The sequence below is a fragment of the Pezoporus flaviventris genome, unplaced genomic scaffold (genome assembly GCF_033815535.1).
Source record: "Pezoporus flaviventris isolate CSIRO_AGI_PZ_B2104156 unplaced genomic scaffold, CSIRO_AGI_Pfla_v1 ptg000007l, whole genome shotgun sequence".
In the NCBI taxonomy this organism is placed as follows: domain Eukaryota; kingdom Metazoa; phylum Chordata; class Aves; order Psittaciformes; family Psittacidae; genus Pezoporus; species Pezoporus flaviventris.
The window spans coordinates 65,801,116-65,824,743 of NW_026892555.1; the positions used below are offsets into that span (position 1 = coordinate 65,801,116).

General features: G+C 40.2%; 1 protein-coding gene across 22 annotated transcripts in view; it reads right to left on the bottom strand.

The window, feature by feature from the left end:
- The window catches only part of LOC133267099 (poly(rC)-binding protein 3-like), a 498,414-nt gene that overhangs the window by 84,950 nt on the left and 389,836 nt on the right, over positions 1–23,628 (bottom strand). For 20 of the 22 annotated variants that reach the window (XM_061449063.1, XM_061449061.1, XM_061449056.1 and 17 more), the window contains one exon: positions 18,037–18,124. The exons of the other annotated variants lie outside the window; for them this stretch is intronic. The gene's annotated coding sequence lies outside the window, so the exon portion shown is untranslated. The remainder of the gene's footprint in view (positions 1–18,036; positions 18,125–23,628) is intronic. 22 annotated transcript variants of the gene reach the window in all.

A 23,628-nucleotide genomic window follows, 5' to 3' on the forward strand; every position in this document is an offset into this window, starting at 1 on the left:
ATGGGCAATGGGTAATGGTTTACAGTCAGTGGAGCCGTGCCTCTTCATAGCCAGCTCACATGGTGCAAGCCCCATCCCAGACCTGCTCATGCTGCCCCCTGCGGTTTTTTTGCTTCCCATTTTGGATACACCATGACATCCTCCATAGCATAAGGCAAGGCTGTGCCAGAGAAGCAATCCTTTCAGGGCAGATTTGTGCCAGGAGTGATAAATTTGCAGGCAGAGAAGACCTACCCAAACCCTGGAAGACACCACAGCCTCCTGGCTCCTGTGCTGCACAGTTGTGAGTGTGGATAGGCAGTCAAAGGAGCTCTCTGGCCTCAGACCAGAGCTGAGACAGCGCTGGGCATTTCAACAGCATAGGGTATTTTCATCTGCAGTCCTGTAGGTTTAAGTGCTCACTTGAACATGGGCCTTTAGCTCAGGAAAATGAGCTTATGAAGTGTACTTCATTTAAGAATAAGTGAAATGGAACCATGGATATGTGAAATGACTTTGGGAACGGAGGCAAAAAAAAACCCAAATATTTCTTGGTGTTGAGTGGGTCCTCAGTAAGACACTCCAAGCCTGGGAACAATATTCTCTCTTCTTTGACTGCAACAAACTGCATTTTCACTAACCCTAGCATCAGAGAAAATTAGCTATTGCTGCCCTTCTCCAGTTAGAGCTGAATCACTCCTGGCTTTGCAGGCAGGGCTAGGATGGGAACTTGAGGCTGGAGAAGCAGGAAAACTTCCTCTATCACCTTCCCAAAGAAAACAGCTGTACTAAGAATCTGCTTTAAGACTGTCAGGATGTGAAGGTACTCTCTGCTGGAGCATGAGCATATATGATGTGAGGCACGAAGCGGCTTAGCAACTCAGGAAGAGCAAGCAATGCAAATAATTTCATGAAGCAGCATGTAAGGAGAGAGTCTTTTTGCTACTTCATGATATCAATGATAATTTGAACAGAGTACTTTTCATCTGTCACCGATTTATAATTTGCTTGATTTTTGTCACACTAAGTTGTCATATGGTCTTACACTGAAAGCAACTGCAGTCATCATTTACCCTCATCTGACATGGGGAAACAAAGATTATTGCATTTTACATGAAAGAAAATAGGATATCAGTTTAAATTTGGACTGTAATGGACTGCTTATCTTAAGGTGTTTTCTAATAAAATGAGTTTTGCTCTTCTGGCATTGCTAATACTAATTTTCACTGAGTGTATACATTTAGCAATGTTCCATATCAGACATCAGAATGCACCTCATTTGTTACCAAAAGTTCTGCAAAACCATGAAAACATGTCACCATGAAAACCAGACTACAGTGACGTTTGTTGGTTCAGTGGCAAAGCTGCATCCACTCTCTTTAACCCACAGCACGCTTACAAGCACGTCATGGGCATGACGTTATGTGAGCTTTCACACAGAGGTTTGCTTAGGCAGCAGGATTAATGTAGGACAAGAGAACGCTCTGTTGCCTTCACATGATGCCTTTACCCTAGGGACACTCTCCTTCCTTCTTATTTCCTCTGCAAAGAAAATCTAGCTGTCAAGTGTCAGTATGAACTCAGACTAAAACGCTGATAAGATTTCAGCAACGGAAAACTGCCCTGTTCATTTCCGAGCTTTTCAGCAACTAGAAATAATCTCAGAAAAACAGAAGTACCTACTTACAACATACATAAGCTTGGATTAAAATCAACACTTGATGATTTTCTGCCCCCTACCCTAATGTACAGGTACTAGAATAACTTATGAAGTCAAATTCTCAGGATGCAGAAAACCCCCACCAACAGAGATTGCCCATTTTTTAGCTCTTCAATTTGGCTCTGCTCTGTTAAGCTAGGATGAAATCACAGCAAACACTACACTAACTCTTCTGTTAATTAACAACCTGCTTCGCAACCACACTTTTCATTCCCACAAAAAGTGCTGCATCTTCACAAAGTATCGCTTGTAGTAAGGCATTCAAACATGCTAATTGCAGCTTTGCCTCCCCGGGAGATGTATGGGCTTACTCTGCACTAGGTAAAGGCTTCTGAGTTTACTCCCTTTTATTAGTGTTATTATTTGAAAAAGAAAAATCAAAGTTGTTTTATTTTTGCAAGCTTGCACAAATCCAGCTCAAAAACAGCTAAAAAGGGTTGGGTTAACAATGTCACAGAAACACAGATAGGAAGGGGCTGGGAAGCAAAAATCTGTAGATATCTCTGATTTTTTTCCACATAGGCTACTCTGCATTGGCTATGATGGAAATCGGACAGAGAAGTTACTATAGACTGTGCAAAGCGGATACGATTGTAAAATGCAACATATGCAAATTGTGCAGTGTTGATTCCTATAAACACTGCATATTCTTTTTTTTTTTTTTAAATGATCTTCACTTGTATTGTCATTGAATATTTCAGACTCTTTTCCTCTTGCTTTATTTTTATCCAGTTGCTGGGTAGTAATAACAAAGATTGAAAAGTTTAGTCACAAGACAACAGGATCCAGAACTTGGTCATGCCAAATTCCTGTTTACTGCAAGCAGCGATGTATATGAATAAAGAATCTGGGTCAAAAAAGCACAACAGAGGATGCTACCTGTCTTTGTACCAAATAGCAGGCAGCTGGGAAATTGGCAAGCTTTAGCACAAAACCAGTAGGAAACTGCTTCAATGAGATCATTTATTTTAAGGGCTTTTTAAAAGTTCAGCCAAAGTAAGAAAAGTTGGTGTTTCCTGTTGAATTAATGCTTCACTTTCCAATAAGATCTAGGCATCTGAGGCTCCTATTTCTGTTTCTATTTTAGCAGTGAAATATCATCTTGCTAGGAAGGGCAGCACTGATTGTATTCCTAAACAAATTAGCTGGGGACTGGATGTGGGTCTGGGAAAAAGCACTCTTCAGAACAGCTGTCCACTGCTAGACAGGGAAAGTGAGAGAAGAGATGCCTTTGAGAACACACTATTAGGAAACTGCCTCGGAAGAGAAGCCCCAGGGATCTTGCTCTATTTTGAAAGCAGCTGCTATACTGATAACATACAATAATCCATCTGGAAGATTCTAGGGTAATGTTATAACCCGAATAAAACTGATGACGCAATTTTTGACCGTGTGCAAGTGATGGGAGATTATACAATACTACAGAAAAGACAAAAACCAGGCCACTGCAGGAACAGAATATGTGGAGCACATGAGGAGTAAATTAGTAGGGCATGGAGATATAAATACAATGGAGCCAGAGAACCCCAGAACAATTTACAATGAGTCATAATTCTCCAAAATAACAAATCAACATAAACGACATATCCAGTCATCATCCAAACAATAATGGCAGTTTCTAAACCAGATCTCGAAAAGAGTAACTAATCTCTCAAAACTGAGCATGAGCCTTTTCTGACCAAAAACTGCAACTAATAACTTTAAAGAAAAAATGTCTACATAATTCCGTATACAAACACATTTGATTAGATGGATGTTACTTGTTGAAGGTGTAGCCCTATTTGAAAATACCATGCTTCAAGAACTGAAGTTTCTTCAGAAGCCCAAACACACACAAAATACATTTTGCTTTCCTAATCTTCTAGCTGTATTTGTACATAAATTGGGTCAAAGCCAGCAGAATTTGTTTTTAGAAAAATCTGAAAATCCACATGCAAATCACATTTACAAAGCCTTTCCTACTTCAGTCTCACTAGAGGCTGTTTCCAGTACGTCTAGAGTAAATTAATTTAAGTTTATTGATATTACTGCATAGGGAAGGGCAAGGAAGATTAGGCTCCAATCTACAATGCTAAAAATAGCCAGATACACTTGCTGTAGGAAGTCTTAAAAATAGCACCTTATTTTAAAATAAAAGTTTGTTTTTTTTTTTTTTAAAAGAAGGTTCCTCTAAGACCATACTTCCTCGCAAAAGTGAAGTCCTGAAAACAAAAATTAAAAGCCCAAGACTCCTCTTACAGAAACCCCTACCAGCTCTGTCATAAGACTAAATGGTAGCCACATCAATGGCAGTGGAAATAGTAGGTAAATTAAGTGTCTATAAGCATACCTTTATTTTAAAGAAATGCATAGGATTATTTTGTTGCAATGTAGACACTAAGTGCTAAAAAGCCAATTAGAGAAATTAAAAGTTGAAGTATATCCATTGCTGTCATTAAGATGTATTGAAGATAAGACTGTCTTTTTGGTGTTCTCACAAGTGTAATGGCTTTTACCCTTAGGCTGCTGTGATAGAGTCTATACTGAGCATTAGCCTCATGATCATCATGATGCTCAATAATAGACACACTCTAACAGGCTGTTTTCTTCATTTAAAGATGAACTGCCGAGCAAAATAGACTACATTCCTACTGCTGCTTCAGGATGTATTAAAAAACTCAACAGCATGACTGAGCATTTCTGTTTGAACATTGTGTCTTTCGTCTTGCTTTCTCTTTCAGCCCCTTCTTCAGGGAGCAGCTCTAAGCAATGAAGCACTGTGTTTTGTTATTGTTTGCTTCTTTTGAAATGCACAAGCTGTTTTATCTTTAGCTTTGAGAAGATGCTGAACTTGTACATTTCCCAAATCATGGTGTTTCCTCCACCTCCAAAAAAGGGGCAATAGGTTTTGGGAACTTGCAGAAAGCCTGGATGCCTGTCTGCTCCCACTCCCACACACCTCTGAGACGGGTAAGCCCAGGCTGTGCAGTGAACAACCACCCTGCTGCACTTTAAGGCACTTGTGCTGCCAATCTGGGAAGAAGCAGGAAGGCCAGCAGCCAGCCGCCCTGCAAACTCAAGAGATGCCTTGTCCCGCTTCCACAAAGGGGTTGTATCAGGGGAAGTCAGCTCAGATAGGGCATGTTGGCAGCCCAGCATAAACTGAGGCCTGACCTGCTTGGTATACTTCTAAAATTCCCCAAAATTTGTTTGGATTACTTTGTTCATTTATCGTCGTTAAGATTTTCACTTCTACTGCTTAATCTACAGTGAGAGGCAGACTGTTCCCAACACATGATTAAACAGATACAAGAGCAGAAAGCAAAGAACAAGACCCCGTCTTCCTTTAATAACTCAGGCCCCGTTATCAGTACCAGCAGCGATGCAGGCACTTTATTAAATGGTTAAAATATTTGAGAGAAATGACAGGGCCCAGCTTTCATAGAATCAGAGAACAGTTTGGGCTGGAAGGGACCTTAAAGATTATCCAGCTCCAACCCCACTGCCACAGGCAGGGACACCTTCCACTAGACCAGGTTGATCAAAGCCCCATTCAACCTGGCCTTGAACACTGCCAGGGATAGAGCAGCCACAGTTTCCCTGGGCAACCTGTGCCAGTGCCTCATCCCCAAGTAGACACCCCACAAGGGGTGTCAGCTCTTTGGTTAGCCATGTTTTTGTTCAGATAAAGAAAACCTTTGAATTAAGCTCTTCCTTGGCATACTCCAAAAAGCTTCATACTCTGCATTTACACAGACTGCTAGCCCTGGCTGGGCTGAGTGAAACTTAAGAGTAAAGGTGTCCTTCACCTCTCTCTAATGGAATAAGGAGTGATACCCTACAAAAAGGGTCCTTCGCAGACTCTGCAGAAGGCACTTAGCATTATAGGAAGCAGATGCAAAAGAAAGGTGTCAATCTCTCATGCCTTGCCTGTTGTACAAAATGTTAGAACAAAAATTGCACTGCTAATGAAATCTTACTGTTAAATAAAGCCATTTAACACAGACAGGCATTAATCAAAATTAATTCATTTTTAAACACTGTCCATGTTAAAAATAGAAGATCCTTGAACTCTGTTGAGGAAACACAATTAATACAAGACAGTACTCCCACTCCCATTATAGGCATCACCAAGCTTATATGGGGAAGACACCTGATGCTGTGGAGAATAAAGCCATTTTTCTATAATGCCACCCTACTGTCCTCTCCCATCCCTGCCCACCAGCTTTGACGAGGGCAAGGTACAGCTCTCTGTTGATTCACCAGGCATAGCTTCAGCCATCTCAATAAGTGAATCTGAAGGTAGAAACAAAAGAATCGTAACATTTTGTTCTACACACTGAACCTCAAAGGTCTTGATCTTGAAATGTCACTGGCCAGAGCTGTCCAAATAAATATGCTTCAGCAAGAACTGTAACCTTTAATGAAAAGGTACAAGCACTTTCTAAGGATATGTCTTCAGCACAAATACAATGTATACAAATAAAACAAATAAAAAATAACAGCTGGTCTTTAATGACACTTAATTTACATAACAAAACCAGAACTGAGTGTTTATAACTGGAATTGAGAAGATGGGTTTACCATCAAACTGCTACTAAAATAAGCCTCTATTTCCATAGACGTTTCCCAGTGCGGTACCTTTTCAGTAACACTGCTAGGAGAAGGAAATCTAATCAGAGTCTAGTGTTTACTGAAATACATATCCCCAGCCAGTTGTTCTTTCAGACAGGAAAATTCACTTCAGGATAATTTCCCCCTTTTTTTTTTTCAGAGGACCAGCAAGATTTAAGTCCTTCTTGAACTTTCAAACTAAGGTTTAAGTAAGACTTAGCTGGCATAAGTGATTATGTTGACCACCTGCCTGAATGCTTGACTCAGGTGTGAAGTAGATCACACTGCACACAAGTCAACAAGCCTTGTGATCAATGGTGTCAAAGGTTGACAACACATCTAATAAAAACCAGCACAGGCACTTCCACACTCGGCATTCATTGCTAAGAATCAATTATTCACCATCTATTCAAGTGCATGTGAAATCCTTCTTGCGTTACTTGAAAATAAAATTACACCAGGTCAGGTCAGTTTAAATGGCTGGATTTGTTGGCTGAAGTCCAGATTTCCCCCCCTCCCCTGTAGCTCAATACCAGATGCAAACATCTAGTAAATCTGCAGTATTCTGTTTATTTATTATAACTAAGCTTCAAATTAAAACTGACAAATAATCCAAGTTAGCATTTGCAGGGCTCAAAACTCCTTGGAACTAGTTTTATTTAGGTTTGGCACTAGGGATTCTATCCAGCATTTCTCTTCTCCAGCAAAAAGAAAGCACCCAACCCTATTCTCATCCCATCAACCCAAGTTCAAGCTTTTAAGAGCTACTGCTCCTCAAATGCTCTGTTACAGCCCTTGTTTTCAGATTACTGAGGTTTGCTGTTGGTATCAGTGAGATGGGAAGTCCAGGACACAAAAACCTGAGCTCTAGAATACGGAGAACTGAAAGAGCTGCTCTACAAGTGTTTTCAGCAGGCTGTCATCCAGCTTTCTTTTCATTTCTTCAGTTTGAGTATCCTCATTCTGATACAAGCTCCATAATATTTCTTTTCTTATCCATTTAGATCATAAAAATAGCTTTTCCCTTCAACTATTATAAGCTGATCTGCTACATCACTGTCAAAAATTAATACCCCACAAATCAAATTGCCACAATTACATTACCGACAGGTTTTAATATTTCTATGATGAAAAAAGCATCAGAGAAGGACCACTTTAAGGCCAAATTGACACTACTGTTGACAAGTGTGTCTGTAAAGGGCAACTTTCTGACACCATTTTCATCAGTGAACTGCAAAGAATCTCCCTGCCCAAGATATACTTCAGAAAAATGCATGGAATTATTTAATAAGTTACCGCAATTTCGTGTAGCCCATGTAAGATTTTCTGCAGAAATCTTGCAGTACATGGGATTTCACTGGAAGGCTCTGATAAATTCTTTTCATGCTATATAGGAATATTTCCACCCCACATTTTTAGTTCAAAAAGTGTCCCCTCCTGACACCATACTGTTGCAGCACTGTTTGTGCTTAAATTGGGAGGCACTAGTGGCACAAAATTTGGTGTAAATAACTGTACGTGGAGACAATGGTGTGGATTCAAGCTGCCAATTTAGATTCTGACTAATCGCCTCTAAACCAGAACCTATTCCATGAACTTCATATCGCCTCATAGTGTCTGCTACCAGGTAAGGTTATATAATTTCTATTTAGCACAATAAGAAACAAAAATAAAATTATCACTAAACACAGAATTTCAAAACATTTACCTGTTTAGACTACCCTGGAAATACCTTTATGCAAATAATCATTCCTCCAGGAGTGGAGAATGACGTCAAATCAAATAAAGAAACTACACAGCTGAGCAGTGGTATCAATGAACATGGAGGTATGTGCCCAATCCACCTAATGTGCTAAAGAAAACGTGGTATCAGAAAGGAGCAGGATGGCTAGCTGAAGAGAAATTGCTGAGATTTCCTACTCCACCACAGATCTGCTGGGTGATCCTGGTTACCACTGTTCCATGTCCCCTCCTCCTGTAAGCATGGCTAACAGTCCTGATGTTTATCTGTTCAAGGCACCAGGAAGTCGCCTGGTGAGCCGTACTAAGAGATGAGGACAAGGGGTAACGGGTTCAAACTTAAACAGGGGAAGTTTAGACTGGATATAAGGAAGAAATTCTTTCCTGTAAGGGTGCTGAGGCACTGGAATGGGTTGCCCAGGGAGGCTGTGAATGCTCCATCCCTGGCAGTGTTCAAGGCCAGGTTGGACAGAGCCTTGGGTGGCACAGTTTAGTGTGAGGTGTCCCTGCCCATGGCAGGGGGGATGGAACTAGATGACCTTAAAGGTCTTCTCCAACCCTAACTATTCTATGATTCTATGAGTTATGATATAGCTAGAGATGTCTTGTTAAAAGGCCAGAAAGAACTTACATGCTCAGAAACCTCCAAGAGCTCTCCATGACATCAAGTGATGTCTTGCTCTGCAGTATGGATAAGGCTATTTTGCTGTGCGTGTCTGAGAAGCAGTTATGTCAATATCTTTGAAATTCAGTAATAAATTCTGGTTTGATCATTCTTTCTCCAGTCCTTCCAGGCAAAATTTCACATAAAGGATACAACTTTGAAATATCTTGCATCCTTCTCCCTTATCCCCCAAGAAAGTTTAGGACTGAGTCTTAGATGAGTGGATATCAGTTCAGCCATGGGTACATTTGCATTGAAAACCAAAGCAAAACCTACATTAGAAAAGTTTTTTCAGGATGCTATGAGAAAGTAAAACAATAAGACATCATTGGGGAGCTCATTTTAGAGAAATCACAGCAGGATGCACAGCCATAGAAAAAATATTCAACAATCTGACCTAGATAACAATATTTCCTAGTGACTAGAATTCATTAAAAACAAGATATTAGAAGTGTACTGCACAGGATTTTTTGAAGCCTGAGTGTCACATTCAGTTTAAATAACCCAAGAAAACTCGGATGAAAATAAAAGCAACTTTCATTTTTTTTACCTTACCAAAAAATTACAACAAAGCAAGCTGAGAGTTTTGCTATTAAGAGGCGGCTAATAATAAATCAGTATGAAACAGAGCTTTGACAGTAGGATTTTACATGAGTGACTGCCTTCTTTGGCTACGAGTGATGCTGGTAAGCTTGCAGACCTGGGTGTTGGGTTCAAAGAGATTCTAAAGGCACAAGCAAAACCCAGCAGAAAGTCTCGAAGTTTCCATATTAGAAAACTAAAGCATTTTCCATGCAATTTTAGTGGCAAATCATGAAAATTAAATATGCTGTTTGATAGCAGCAGTATGATAGCACTTCAGGAAGTCTCCTTCAAGCATTTCCTACTTTCCTGCTTCTCCTTAAATGCTACAGTGAAAATCCTTCTTACAAAAGGAAGTTCAGTTGCATCCTTCCCAGAAGAAGAAGAGAGAATCAAACCCCTTCCTCCTTGAGGAAGCTTTTGAGTTTTGCTGAATGCAGCCCCAGGTTACCCCTCCATTTCAAGAAACTACTTGCATGCCTCTAAACTCAAAGTTGATCATGTGCTTAAGCACTATACTAATGCCAAAGGGCCTTTCTACATCAAGCCTATATTCACAAGTAGCTTGAAAAAAAGTATTCCAATCTATTTTGCCACTTAACCACTCAATTAGGATCACGATGCTTTTTTTCCTGTAACTGGATGGATACTTCTCCTTTGAAGGACACCATTGCCATTAAATAGTATACAAATAATCTTTCCTCCCTACCTTAAGTTCCACATGACTGATTTGGGACTCTACATTAACCTTGGCAGCTAAAATTGTATAAAATGTTTAATGCGTAATAAGGGAGTTTCTTCTTCCATGCATGAATCTGAGGTTTTTGTTTTCAGCCCCTCAAACTCCAGAAAAGGGCACAGTATCCTTTTCCTTTTCATTTATTTACTTCATTTTACCTGAGCCCCTTCTTGTGAGAAATGTTTCAGTATGAGTTTGGATCTTAATAATGAAATTCTAGGAGAAGTTGTCAAGAATAGTAGAAGACAGACAACTGCAATGTGCCACGACACTCATAGTAAATGAACTTACACTAGGTAGGGAGAGGGCCACTTAAGCTCTGAAACAGGAGCTCATGCTTTGGGGATACATATTTGATCTCTTATTACGCTATGGGCAAATCAGGAGCAACTTCAGGACACTGAATGGATTTACAACAACAGAGGAGAATGAGATAACTGGTTTTATAGAACACGATTTAAGAAGCTGAAGCAGCCTGTAGGTCTGTCATGCTCTCCCCAACCCCAAGTCTATACAGACTCACAGGATGTAATTCAGGGGAGAAAAAAAATTAAAATAAAATAAACTCAGATTCTCACAGCACCTTTTGGTTGGTTTTGCTTGGTTTTTTGTCCCCCCAAGATATTGTTCTGGTCTTAATAAATACTCCACTTTCACAGTAAGATCAGCAAACAGTTACACAAGCACCTGCTGTATTTCCTTGAATTCTCCCTTATTTTCTCCATAGGGAAATACTAGAACATCCATCCTGATGGAAGGCTGCCCAAAATCTGTACTTAGGCTGTGACTAACCATTGCTTTGGATCATTCAAATCCCAAATTCAGTGAAACAGTTAAATTTATGCTTCAGTTTATTTCTACTGAGCTAAAGCCTTACCTATATGCAGAAGTCTCACTGAAATCAGAAGGATTTAAAACATATACTCACACTTACCCACGGGAGACGGATTTAGCATAATGCTCGACTGCTCTACAGAGATGGGACTTAACACAAGTCAAGGCAAGCAACATATTAAATTTAAAAATACTGTTCTGTGCTCTGGTGATATCACAATAATTAAGATGTGATTGTTGAAGTAGCAAATCACACTCTGCACCCCTAACCTACTTCGCAAAGAATATACTTATAAATTCATGAAATTAAGGTATTTCAGACATACCATCAGTTGTACCACTCATTTGCTACTGTCTTTTAGAATTATTTTACTATCTGCCTGGTTCACTTCACCAGGAATAGGAGATTCCCGATTTCCACATGAAGACTTGCTCCCTTCATTGGAAGATAATATAAAGTTCAGATAAAGTAAAATTAAAGTGCCAAAATGCAGGTAACTCACCTGAGGAGGAGCCCCCTCAGACTAATGTCATAAACTATCATTATTTCAGTCCCTACTCCAGAGGGACTGGGAGAGGCTGTGGCTTCAGCCATTGTCTGAAATACAATTTTGGCGACTGCAAAATCCAATCAGATCCACAAGCACAAATCCAAATTATCCAAGTTAGTTATATTGGTCTCCAAAGTCTTAATACATCTTATCTTAGTGTATAACTTAATACGTTATCAAAAGAAATACGCCTTCGAAAAGTTTAGGTATGTAGAATTTACAAATCAGAAATAATTTATTAAAAAAAAATGGAAATCTAATTGCAGATGGATCCAAGTGACTTTAAATTATTTTAGAAAAGCTCTTTCACATTTACCAAAGCAACGAGTTTTAAGTCCCACATCTCAGACTCGAAAGCCCAGAAACAGCTGCTTAGTGGAGATCCAGTAAGCAACTGACATATGTATAGCATAATTCTGTGATGTCACATGATTATCTCCACATGCACGTATATACAGATATAACTTAACTGTATAGTGTATACTTTATAAGAGCATTAAAAATACATACATAGATTACATTTAACAATATTAAAATTGTACCAGGTTCTATAATAAATTAATGGAATTTCCACTTATACAAATGTAGTAGTTGTTCAAAAAAAGCAGCCAAAAAAGATCACCTTTTCCTTTTAATCTTATAATATTAAAAGATACTGAAACTTACATTAAGCAGATGTATAAGAAAGTACCAGTTTTACTGGGGATTTTATAAAAACGTTATTTTCTGCTTTGCTTGTGGTTGTGTTTCTCAGACTTATTACTGCAATTCTCTTGCAGTCTGGTTAAATGTCAGTGCTCCAATTACTTTAATAGCCAAACTGTGTGCTATTTTCACCACACAGTCATTCAGGCTTGTCATGTTTGACAAATCCAGTAATTGAGATGAACTCTTGGAGAATACTGACATATAACCAGTCATTTCCTACTGCAGAACATTGACCTCTGCAGCGTAAACCACAGAGGATTTATTCAGCAGCTTGAAAAAAACCAAACAGGCTTGTTAAGTTTAAGATCATCATTTCACACATCTCCACTCATTCCCTTGTTTATTCACTTTATGTTCCATTGGGATGGAAATTAAACCATTAAGAAAACTTTGAGTAAGTATTAAAAAAGGGACTAAAGCAAAAATTCTGAAAATCTATTGTAAATTAAACATTGCCTAACAGATTACTAGAGGCTGAGTGAACTGTCAAACCACTTAAATCCCCCCTCAATCCTTCCCTGCCCCTACGCAGCTGCGCTTCACCCCAGCTTCAGCTCATTAACAGAAAAAGGTATTATACCAATTACTTAAAGTATTTATTGAACAGTGCTTGTTTCAGTCAGTCAGTACAGTACATTAACCCTTGCCAGGCCTTTTTATTTTCACCATGCCTCCAAAATGATGTCCTGCAGCCAATATGTAGGCAAGGCACTGAAACGTCAGGATTACCCCCATTTACTTCAGATGCACTGAGCCAAGCACAAGCGCTGCAAAACCTACCAAGTGTGTACTTACTGGACTGGCAGGTTCTTGAGTGATGCCTTTGGGACAACCATCAGAATTTGACAGGTCTGGACAACTCCAAGCCCATCGCATTTGTATTAAAAACCAAATAAATATTTTGCAATGCCAGCTCGTTACAAAGAGAAAAATGCAACCAATGTTTGGGATGAGAACACAACCTGATTCAAATGCAAGTCTGATGCTTCCCTGTGATTTACATCAACTGGGAAGCTAATGCTACTTTTGTTACCGTTATGAAAGTTACTGTAGACCTTTCTAACAGAATTTAGCCCATCTCGGGAAGAAGTGCTGCCATTTCATATAAGGAATAATAACAATAATAACGAAGGAGTTATCCAAAGACAATTGTGGATAAAAACATAAGAAGAAATAATCCACACAGACAGTACCAGCTTCCAAGAAATGACCTTTGCTGTTGCCAAAGTTAAGCATTCCTTTGAATGCTTCCAACTGCCTTTATCAGTGACAGTGACTGGTTTAGGACACATTACCAAACTGGGCTATCAAGAGACCTTGCTTCATGTCCCCTTTCCCAAAGATTTTTTGCTTGATCTTGGGCAACTGAATTCATTTATCTATTTTACAAGCTGACTGACTGCTCCTCCCTGGAGTGTTTGAAATAAATGTTAACTATTACAAGTCACTTAGACTCTGTAGGGGATAAAGACCTCTTAAGTAGCAGAGACAGCCTGCCCATATAATTTTTTTTAATACCTACTAATTCACAACCAAGTGTGCAGCAACAGGAATCAGCTGAGAAGGCAGAACTAAAAGACTTTTTGTAGAAAATGAATAGCTAGAAATTACTTGTGCAAGATCCTATTTCCTTGTAAAAGAAACAGTTCAAATACCCAACAGAAGGGGAAAGTGAACAACTAAGCAGCTGCTCTCTGATTAAATTACTATAAATTTATTTTCATACTGTTTCCTTCCAGTATTACTTTTTCAATTAGGCAGGCATTGCTCACCTGACACAGAGACCAGAAGCCTATGAGGCCACTTACAGCATCTGGTAGCATACAAAGCCTAAGAGCTGGTGAGTGAGAACAGCCTCTCCCACTGCCAAGGTCACTTAACTCTTATCAAGGAGGAAGCCAGTAAGTATCCCTTGAGCTGGAGACTCCAGATTCCAGGCTTTTCCATCCAAATGCACAAGCTCTTCATGAAAGACAGTAGTTACTCATACATCATGCATTCAAACAGAAATTAGCCAGTGGTACAGGGTGCAGCTGACTGTCTCTGCTTCGAGGAGTCTGACTCAAACAGGACTCTTAAGTCACAGTCTTCCCATGGTCTCACAACCCTTAGTATCTCCACGGGTTAGGTACACTGTGTCCAGCCTTACCAAGCAGTGAATTTACAGAGATCATGAATTAACTGTCTACTTATTCACACAACATATACCCAGGCGGGTCTTGTGATGAAGAACAACCAGTAGCAAGAAGGTCACAGGGGAGACAAGGCACTCTCCCAAGATACTGCATGCTGAATAGCAGTGTTCCTGAAGGCAGCATACTCTCTGGCACCATCTGCACGTGACTGCAGCTGCTGTGTCAAAGTATTATGCAGTGCTAATCCGGAGCATCTGTAGGCACCATCACAACACAGGGAGGACAACTCCTTGGGTTTAGCAATGAACACCCATGGCTAACACGCATTAGGAGGGAGGCTTCACCACAGCTTCACCACCTCCTGTAACAGTGGGGCTCTGGCAGAAAACCTTTGCCTTTCTGTTAATGAGGCGTAAAGCAACCTGCTAATTGGGCATACCTAGCGCTTTGAGGTCTGCACTGGGCTGCCTACTGCTCAGCACGTAGAGTTTGAGGGGCTGGTCATCACGTGTGAAGCTGTAAACAGTCACAAAGCACAGTAAATCCAAGCCTGTGAACCCCCAAAACACCATCCTGCTCCCTTTCCCAGTAAGCCCAAGCCTCATGTGATGCATCCAAATGACTGTCCCTCTCCCCGCACCTTATTGCCACAGCTGCAGAGTGCATTCTCACCGTTGTACCAAGAAAACAGGATTGCAACTCCAATACTCTTCAGAAAGGCAACAAACTGCAGACCACAGCAGGGAGCAAGTTCTTCAAACAAACTGGAACATGATGACCTTCAGAGTATGATTAAGCAAAGCAGATTCTTACGGCTGCAGGTCTGCAGATGACTCTTTCCTAGGACCTTGCTTGCAAAGCCCCATTTATTAGACAGTTACTTGTGGCAAAGGCAGAGCTTGCATTCCTAGGTCGTACATGCAATACACTGGCCTGGCCTTTGTTACCTGTGTCAGGTTATTGATATTATCTGGTCACTAGCACACAATTCAGATTAGTTGAAAATTTTATTCACAGGGTTAGCATCGATAAATCACACAAAAAAAGAGACATCAGCCAGCAGCTAATAGCTAAGAAGAGACTGCTTTCCAACATTTCCCTTTTGCTGCCATACAAAGCAAATTACTGTACAAGATATGGTTTCTAACAATTATATGAGAAACCAACATGTTATGTAAAATGCCAGATTTACATGATTTTCTTTCCGCACAAAGATCCAGGGAAAGAACTTGCTCACTATGTATCTGTTCCTTATATTCAGAGAGAGGGGGAGCTGCCTCATAAAATTAAATCTTTTCCTTTAATAGTCAGTCATCAGTATTTCTCAGGGAACGTTTTCAGGCCCCAGAGACTGGCAAAGCCACTTTTGCCACTTTTTGTTTCAAAGACAGATGTATCTTTTTTGGCAGTCTTAAAACAGATTACTGCATCCTGTTGGGTTTTCTCCTTTTTTCCAAGCCACATCCTTCTCTGCAGTCAAAGTCCCAGCCAGCCAGATGTTTGAACGTGTAGCCAAGAAAAGAAGACTTTGCTCTTGCTGAAAAAGGCAACAAGGAGGGAAGAGCAAAAGGGTAGGCAGAAAACATTATTAATGGCTCTAAACTGGGAAGACAGACGACTGAAAGGAACAAAACCAAATGAGTATCAACTAGGAGGATTGTGGCTTATGCAGTCCAAAAATGCTACTTCGCAGGGTAGCCTGCAAGCCAGGCAGGTGGGTGCCTTGTCTTCCCCCAGACTCTAGGGTGGAAGAAGAATAAATGATCCAGGGCACTTGTAATATGTATTTAAGGATAGACGTTTAAAGGTGTCGCTCTTCAGGGGCTAAATACAGGACAGACATCTTGCTGTTTGGTGGAAGAACAAGGATTACATTAGAGTACTTGCCCAGACCTGTAACAATTTAAAGCAGTATCAACAGCCTTTCATCACTAACTAGACCACCAAGGGGCTAGAAAAGGCAAGTTTATTTACAGACCTGAAAATATGTATGTTTGTGGGCTCTCAATCATACTCAAACATTTAGTCATAGTGTATTTAAAGAGTGATCTACTCTCAGTTACAAAATTAACAAATGTTCCTTTCCTTAAAAATACATTTGTGTTATTCTCAATAATGTCATTTTGGGTTACTTCATGGATTTTCGATTTACAGATAGTTCACTTTATGCTGGCTTATATAAAAAAAGAAAATCAGAACACAAAATATTTTCTAGATGTTAAAATTGCACTACCTTGCAAGAGAACTCATGGGGCAGGGGGGAAGAGGTGTAATTATTAATAATTTCCATTATGTGGTTCCCAAAGTATAGAGATGATGGCCACACTGATGATGGCCACACTGATAATGCATATGAGATCAGTTTCATGATCAATAATTCCGTCATATCACAAGCCATTATCATAAAGTACAACAAAATGAGAACCTTAGCCCAGGCCCCAAAGCCAAAAAACACTAAAACAGTGAATACAAGCTGCAAGTAAGGTGCGACATAACTGAAACCAAGGGCAACAACTCTAAGAGCAAATAAATCAACATTGCAATGAGTGACTATTAATCTGAAGCAATGAATGTTTGTAACAGATTTGTTTTGATGCACTCTGGTCAGATCTGTAGTTAGCTCAACCCTTCAGTCCCCACTGTCATGGATTAAACCAAGCCAGTAACTCAGAACTACGTAACTGCTTGCTCAACCCTTCCCACCACCGCCCCTTCACTCCCCAGTGAGATGAGGAGGAGAATGGAAAGAATGTAACTCCCATAGAATGAGATAAGAACAGTCCAGTAACTAAGGTATAATACACAACTACTACTACCACCACCAATACTGATAAGGGAAATAACAAGGGGAGAGAATGTAAAACTAAAAGGGCAAAAAACAATAAACACAACTGATGCACAAATACAGTTGTTCACCACCCACTGACTGGTACCCAGCCCTATCTCAGCAGCGCTCTGGGCCTTCTGGGTAGCTGCCCCCAGTTTATATACTGGGCATGATGTGCTGCGGTATGGAATACCCCTTTGGCTAGTTTGGGTCAGGTGTCCTGTCTCTGCTTCCTCCCAGCTTCTTGTGCCCCTCCTCACTGGTAGAGCATGAGAGACTGTAAAGTCGTTGATCAGAGTAGGCATTACTTAGCAGCTACCAAAACATTGATGTGTTATCAGCACTGTTCTCAGACTAAAGCCAAAACACAGCACTGCACCAGCTACTAGGAAGGCAAAAAAAACCTGTTACAGCTGAAACCAGGACACTACCACAACAATCTCCATTCATACCTCCAAGCTCCTGAATTACTTAAATCTGTCTATAAAGCACCCCAACATATTCCAAGTGGTATGGTTACATTTATGAAGAATGCCATAAATTTGTGTTAATAATACCTAATAAAGGACATATTAGCACGTCTGGAGCGGAAAAGCCAAAGGTCCCGATATCTTGTAAACAAACATTCTTTTGAAGTGATTCTTTTGAAATCACAGTAACCATTTCAATCTCAGAAACAATTAGTTTTGGTTATGTGCCCATGCTGGTATGAGTGATCTTTAATATTCCTGACATGTACATTGCCAACAACTCTACTAGGTTCTTTACAGAACAAAAGATGTAATCCTTGCTTTGACAGGCTTACAGTCTTCAGAGACGAGAAGAGGGAGAGCACAAAGACAGCAGGAAAGAAATGGCTTAGTCTGTGTCTCCCAAACTATAGGTGACTAAACACTGTGCAAACATTAACTAAACATATTTATGTGCAATTCGATTACTACAGTGCATTTTCTTAAAGTGCCACTCACAGCCTCATATGAAGGAAGGTCCGTTCACATCAGGGCTGCATCCCACGAGATGGAGGAAAAAGGGAAGATCCTTTAGGGGTGGTCCTAACAGGATACAAAGGGCTTTGTGAGTAATTGCCTCTTCCCATAACCATGTAAAACTGAGATAAAACACACTTATTCAGCCATAATGATGCTGTCAAACTTCCTGATGTAGAAGAGACACCCCTCTTTCAAAACCAGAGACAGTAAGAGAAACAAGTCACAGGTTTTCTTGCTGCTAAATGAGGCCTCCTTTTAACCATGTTTGCTTTATATAGCTCTAGGGGCTATGATGCCTTTGGCAAAATCTTGTTTGCGTTGCTAAAGCATAATCTCACAGCCCAGACTGAGCTTTTTTTGTTTAGTCTGAGAATTTAAACCAGTTTGACCATTCCAAGACAACACATTCTATGGCACCTGTCTTTTCAGTCAGATTCTGTGCATATTATACAGATTTTTTTTAACATAAACACACAGATGCAATATGCTGTCTAATGTTTCCCTTTTAATCTGAAAAAGCACAGTAGCTGCTGAAAAATTTGTTAATTGCCCTCAAACACCAAAAAAATACAAATCAAATGGATATCTCTGATACATGTGTTTTCTTTATGTCTTCTATATACACATTCGTAAGTGTATGCTAATATATCAACCCCTAAAACCAATAGGAAACTTCAAATTACTCTGATTGGAAACTGAATTTTATTGCTAAAGGCACAAAGTTGCAGACGCCCAACTCTGCTGCCTACACTTGAAAAGGAAGCTAACAAAAGTTACCAAGTGAGAAGGAAAAAAAGGAAAAAAAAACAAAACCAAAACCAAAAACCCAACAGAACTCTTCACACAATAAAAATAAATAATAAGATGAAACAACATACACAGAGGATGCCTGTCTTGGTGCTGCAAAAAGGCACCATTTGAACTTATTTGTCTGGTTGGTTTTCATCCCACCAGAACCCTATCAACAATATGATAACCATGTATTACACGCTGCCTACTTACTGTTAACACATGCTTAATCCTGCCAACACCAGTTCTACAGAAAACATTATCAGCATGCAACCATAAATGAACAAAATTACCATCTGCACACTGAAGAACAGAATCACAACATAATTATATCTCTTACAGGTTTTAAGTACACAGTTGTTTTAAATTTGGACTTATAACCTGTTTTTCAAATAACAGGTTCAGTCTGCTTCCAAGTCACCAAGGCAATGGCTGTAATAAGTAACTATACCTCTTAATCAGCAAATGTCACAATAAGCATAGTGCATCTATCTATCCATCTAATCTTTTTTGGCTGTGTTATTATAGTTTATGAGCAGTTTTACCACCCATAATGTTATGCTGTCATGTTCTTCTAAAAGCTGGTTATTAGGATTAACTGGAGAAAGTGAAATATGAATGTCTGCATTAACTGCTGAGATGAATGCTGCCAAAAGCAAAGCGTCCTAGGTCAGAGGGAGACATGTCATAAATTGCAGGGCACGCCACTTATTTTGGTAGGAAATCCACAGAATTAGCTTTGGCCTCTGCAAGTCTTCTCTGACTCATCACCACAGTTGGCTTCGTATGGAAAACAAGTGACCCTCATTTATTTCTACTCTACTAATATGTACCATGGACATCCGCACAAAACAGCATAATCAATCCTTCTCACCAACTTTGACATTGTAATGACAGTGTTATTCATTACATTTAGGCCACTGTACCTTATGAAGAATTACTAATATCACTTTCTAACCTTATAATACACCAAAATGCTGAAGACTACTTTCCTTATGACAAAAAGTTCATGAGGAAATCGGACATCCTTAGATGTAGATACCTTAATTTTTGGTACAAAATGCAAGAGGTACACAATTGAGTAAAAATAGAAAACAAAAAGAACTCCCCTAAGACACCTCCAAAAAAAAAAAAAAAATAAAATCCCTTGGGGATCTGTGATCCCTAACAAACTATGACTTGCATAAGACCCAACACTGTAAAGCTGTTTGGGGCCTGGGTGGAGAAAATACCTCACTCTGTGATGTATAGCAGAAGTGCTGTATGCAAAAGACAGGAAGCAATTATTACCCTCTGCTCAGCACTGAGGTGGCCCCATTTGGTGGTTGAGGCACTGCACTTGCAGACAGTGCAGAGAAACTGGAAAAAAAAAAATCTAGAAGCAAGCAACATATTTAAGAGAGTTCCTAAAGATCAGGCCAGGAAGAAAAGGCTGAAAGGTGGGGCTTCCTAGTCTTAGTAAAAGAGGAGAGCTTTTGGAGAGGAAAACGTTCTTGTAAATAAGAATAGTGCTGTTTTGCTCCATGTCTGGACAAAAATATAGTGTTTTAACTCACAATTAAAGAAAAGCCAAATTCTTCTGTGATTCTAATAAGAGGACAGACATTCTAACTAAAAGGACCACAAAGCAGAGAATCAGGTTACTGCATGCAATCCCCTTCCTGAGGATTTTTTAAGAAAAAAAATCTCTTGAAAGATGATGTAACTATAAATAATCCTCCATCCTAGTGGAACCAGGTGACTTTTAGAGATCCCTTCTAGCAGAAGCAGTGCAAGAACTGTGGTGGTCCACACAGCAGAGGAGAAAAGATAAGCCCCTTCTCTCCATAGCACAGCTTTCTATCTCAGCAGAACAAGAGCTGGCAGGACCTAGTAGTCACACCCAATGCCCAGAGGAGTCACCCTCGCAGCTTCTCTGCCCTCCAGTCTCATATTTCTGAGACTGAGATAACAGGGCTACATAACGGGGTTGAATGACAAAATTCCATCTTCCTGCAGGCAGGCAGGAGTCAAACAATATACTTTCCTCACAAGTCCCTCTTCCTGGTGTTCCTGTAGCTACTGCTGGCCCTCCCTGCTGCCTTTCCCCCAACCCTCTGCCCTGCCTTCTCCAACCTTCACATGGAGAACAGCTCTCTTTGGACTGGGGGGAACAGTCTGCTGCTCCTGTAGGAACTGGGGTACATAAAAAGGCTACATTACCTCTTGACGTCTATCCTGGCAGTAAGGCTGAGACCTATCCACAGCACACTATGATGGGAACTATGATGTATGCTATTGGTAAAACAATAAGACATGTCCGTGACACCTCTTATTACATTACTGGAATGATAATTTCAGTACCAGCAGTTCACCCACTTCTCCAGGGTGGACTCTTCCCTGTTCCCAAGTTTCGGTATCCTTCCTTTCTGACATACACATACTTAAATGTCTCTTCTGTTACTGTAGGAAGATTTCCTTCGAAAGAACATGAAGCTTATGGATTAAGATGAGATCTTGTTGTAGCTGCATCAGATTCAGGAAATGATCTTTGGTCAATGTTGCTCATGTCCAGTTCCAGGGAGTTTTAATTCTGCACATGGTCAATAGCACTGTATCACAGACATGAAGGTAGTATGGCAATGTTCTGTAGACAGAACAGCATCCATACCAGTACTCTGATGACCTTCATTGAATGAGCCCACAGTTGGCTGCTAAAGCAAACGAGATGCCGGCTGATGATGCACAGCATAAGCACTGTGTGTTTCCTGCGCTATCCCTACTAATGAGGTAGGCTGCTGAGCTTTGCAATAGATGAAGTTTCTGTGGAGCTTTTATCTTCAGCTCCAGCGAGTTACAATAATCCAGCCTGGTAGTGCAGAATGTGTTCATCATTACTGCTAGGTCTGTGCCAAAGAAAAGGAAGCATAGTTTCTTGAACAGACAGAAGTAGAATAATTAATTTCTGACTATTTCTAGCATCTTGGTATTGAAGTACCAGCTAGAGTAGAATGCTGCACAGAACTCATAATGTTTTCATAAATTAAGGTCAAGTGCCTTCCCAGGAAAAAGGGGTCACTGCCTCTTCTAGTTCTGTCAAATCACTCACACTAGATACATTTCTACGCAGTGGCTTGGAGATAACCTGAGCCAGTTGCTCTTCCTGAGTAATTTAACAGTATCTTATGAACTATATGTCAAAAGCAGTAGGAAGATCAAGTATGGATGTTTATACGATTTAAAAGGTACTTTGCAGTAGCAACAACTAGAGATACAATTAGGTCTCTGCCTTTGCTAGTCATGGAAATATAATGAAAAATTAGTACAAGTAATTACATTACAGCAGTCAAGAGCTAAGCACTGCATTCTCTTTGGTGTCTGTACTCATTTGCGAATTTGAAGAAGTAGTACCTTAATGTCTTAGCCATGAATATATACTGTGGAAGCTGTATTGCAGATGTAACTTTAACATTCTATTCACTTCTCATAAACCAAAACTAAACAAAAGCAGCAGCAGAAAACGGTACTTTGCAATATATATTGGAATAAACACTTCTCTGATACATGACAGCAAAACATTACTGTAGATGTATAAGATGGACAATGTTTGGTATTCTGCATTAGAAGCTGCTAGCAACGAAGCACCTCATAGGTGAGGTGACAATTTAAAATGTTCAATATAAACAATCTCAGTTGCAGGGAAAGAAAATCCTATCCCAGCAACTTAATCCTTAAAGTGGTCAAAACCCCCAATGTTCCAACAGCGTTCCTCTGAAACAGCCTACCTTGTTAGTACTAATGCTCTTGAGCAAAGATAGGGTTGGCAGCAGCTGGAGGCAGCTGTTGGCTTTTTACCCCAACAGCAGATAAGAGGAGGAAGGATGGGCTTTTCCCAGTGACAGAATCTAGAGGACATATGTTCACAGTGTTAATGACAAAAAGGGATTACCATGGTGTTTTTTCTGCTCTGAGGTAATGCAATGAAGAAGACAGAGCTGCACATTAAGAGAGATAAATATCTGACCCTCCACGGAGGCCCCAAGACCTGCAGTACTTTCTGAAACAAAGAATACATTGTAATGTAAAGACCTTGAGCCAGTGAATGTGACTGATGGGCATATCCAGGATGTAGTACCCATACAGGCAGACATTAGCAGAGTGTGAGAACTTTCAACCTGAGCAGTGTGCCGAAGGGTGTCTCTGCCTTACTCATTCATGCCTTGCTGGGATAAAAAGGACAACACAATTTAGCATTTGGAGACATGACCTTTTGATTTCTCCATTTATTGCAGCCCATTGTGCTATTACCAGTCGGCTGGCAAGGTTGGCAGGGATATTTACAAGCAGATTGGCAAAGTAATGCCCTGCAGAAGATGACCAAAGGTGGGCTGGTACAGCATCCATCCTGTTCCCACTCCAGTGGAGCAGCAACCATGATTTGCAGCCACCAGCAAGCACAGCTATCACCACAGAAGCCCCAAGGACCAATCTCATTTTAGAGACCCAAGGCATGCCAGGAGAGCACACCTCCTTCCACACTCCTTCGGGCTGTCTCACACAGTGGCAGGATGCACACCTACTCCCTAGGAATACCCTTCTCCCCATTAGGGCTTTACAAATGAGCTCAGCATAATCCAGTCCTACTGGTGATGGTCCACTGGGCATCATTTTCTTACATGACACCAAAGATTTAAAAGATTATGTACTATCACCAAGTAGTACTCTCTTAAATCCTCATCTGCTGCTATAAAATGAAATAAAATGGCCAATAAGCATTAACCAAAAAATATGTTACTCAT